Raw genomic sequence first — 2,646 nt, forward strand, 5'->3', positions numbered from 1 at the left:
CATCGTCATTGAGAAATTCTATGATAGTATTTCTGAATCCTTTCATTTTAGCCCATTCCTCCTCAACAGTTCATTTTCCTTCTCCAAAAGCCATGTCTCCCTCTGAGAAAGAATTCATTCTTTTACCAAAATAGATTTCTTAATATTGCTGATATTCCCACTTGAAGTGGTCAGGGAGTAGGAAAATTGAACTATTTCATTGAGTCTCCAAGTGTCTAATAATTAATTGGAAACATCATAAAAAATGTTAGGGCTAATGAGGCTTCACAGGAAAGGTGAACTGAAGATGCAAAAAGAGAAAGAATTGCAAATTACAGAATCCACCACTGCAAAAGCTGGTTTTACTCTGAAAACATAAGGCAGCGTGAGTTCAAATTGGAGTAAAAAAATTAAGATGGCTAGAGATGAAAGAGTGGCTAACATTGGAAGATTTAACTGCACCCTTAAACATGAGAAAAATATATCTTCTGATATGGAGAATGACCTGATTCAAATTGAACCATCTGATCCTGCTCTTGATTTTTCTCTTTGTTTCCAGTTATCGTCTTTTGCTTGGTTTGATCACAAAGAAGCAAGTGGCAGAAAATGTGGCTTATCCACCAGATAAATTAGTATAGTTCAATTCGTGACAGATTTATATGGCACAGAATACAGAGGATTGCAGTCAGGTGGTCTTTAGAAATTTAATGAAAGAATGGAAGAGTGTTTTTCTTTGTAACAAGGAAGGCATCGCATTGGAGAAACAATAACATCAGTTACATTAATGCAATACAGATACAATAATTGGGTTAGTTTTTTACATTGTGTTTAACTTGTCCTTCTGAAACTACCATACTCAGCTAAATACCACACTCACTAAATACCAGAAAAGTAAATTTAAATTTTGAAAACCAATTAGTAAGATCATCTATGTAGGATTTCTATCAATTGTCTCATGATATAAGAGCTAAAATTCAGGCAGAAGGAGAAATGGAAAGATACAATAGCTCACCAGTGAAGAAAATAAACCCTTTGGCTGTATACAAAAATAATAGTAAAGTGGCTTTTTCTAAAATATTTTGTAAAACATAGTCATCAACAATGAAACAAACTCATCCGATAAGACATGAGATGACCTAAAATATTTTCCAGCTTTATGTCGAAAAACAAGCAAACAAAAAAACACCAAACCCAAAAGACCAAACTTCTATAGTTTAAAAAATGTGGCATGTATTTTAGGAAATGTTCTGTTAAGCTTTGAAGAATTATCTATTTCTATGTCATGGAGAGGACAAAAATATGAATTTCAGAATATTCTGCTTAATATTATCTTTTCAGTTTCAGACTTTCATTAGGCTCAAAGAAATCAAAGACAGAAAGATTTCTGAATTATCTTATTTTCACTCAGATAATCTGAGTTTTATATTAAAAAAAATCCTCTTGGCTTCATATTTAGTGTGAGATATATACATGGCTGGGCTGTCTGTATGAAGCTATGACAGAGGCACTTCTGCCTTTTCTTTCTCCCACTCTGTCTCTCCCTCTGATTTTGTTTGGACTATTTAAGCACTTATATTCAAATAACATTGTTTTAAATTGTAACAAGTTATTGGAAGTTTAGGTTATAGGCTTGAAAAAATTGGAAGTAGCTAAAAATTTAAGTCCAGTTGATTTTTGAGCTTTCTTCAAACTTCCATTTTTAAATCCACATCAATTTTTTTATTTAAAAAATTAAAATTAATTAAAATAATGCACAATATAAAAGTCATACAAGAGAGGAACTGACCAAAAAACATCTCTAGTTTTCTGAAGGTGACGTTTTCCAGCTGAGGGGGATTCCCAGGGAATCAATGGAAGGCTGCTCTGGAAGTCCTTTGAATGCTAATCTTCCCAGGACTTGCAGAGCAAGTGCAAAGCTGCAAAGACTGCTTCAAGAACAACTATCCAGTTATCTCATTTTATTAATTTGCAATGGAGAGCATGACTCCCCTTTATAAGAAATAAATATCTTCACCAAAATTGGGATTGAAATGAAGGCATTTTGCACTAACAGGTCTAGTTAAATCCTGGAAATATTGTTCATGTGCGTGAGCTACTGTTCATCAACAGGAAACTGGATCTTGGTAAGGGTTTTCCTTAAGAAACAGAATGGGGAAGAATTATTTGCATTTACCCCTGAAACTGCAGACAATCAGAGAGATTTTAGCTGTGTCTAGCTCAGCCCACTGGCGCACTTCAGAGCTCACTGTATGACAGAAAGGTGATTAAGGTTGTAGTTTTCAAAAGCTCTTACAGTTCCCACCTATGTTGTGTACCCAGATTGGTCATGGACACCAAAGGGATGGAGATGTGGGGAAAACTAGTTTTACAGCTATGCTAAAATCGAATGTGCAATGGCAGGTTGGTGCTGCCCTGGGATGCTGTATGCTTCTCAGATGTGATAAGATTGATGTAACCATTTAAATCTAGAAGGACAAATGAGAAAATTTGCTCTATGATCCTTTGTATTACAAGCTACAGAATGCTTTCAGTCTCTAACAGATTAATATAAAAAATAGAGTCATTAAGAATCATAGAACGGTTTGGGTTGGAAGGGACCTTTAAAGATCATCTAGTTCCAACCCCCCTGCCATGGGCAGGGACACCTCCCACTAGACCAGGTTGCTC

This window comes from Haliaeetus leucocephalus, unplaced genomic scaffold (genome assembly GCF_000737465.1).
Source record: "Haliaeetus leucocephalus isolate CR32 unplaced genomic scaffold, Haliaeetus_leucocephalus-4.0 Scaffold889, whole genome shotgun sequence".
Taxonomy (NCBI): Eukaryota; Metazoa; Chordata; class Aves; order Accipitriformes; family Accipitridae; genus Haliaeetus; species Haliaeetus leucocephalus.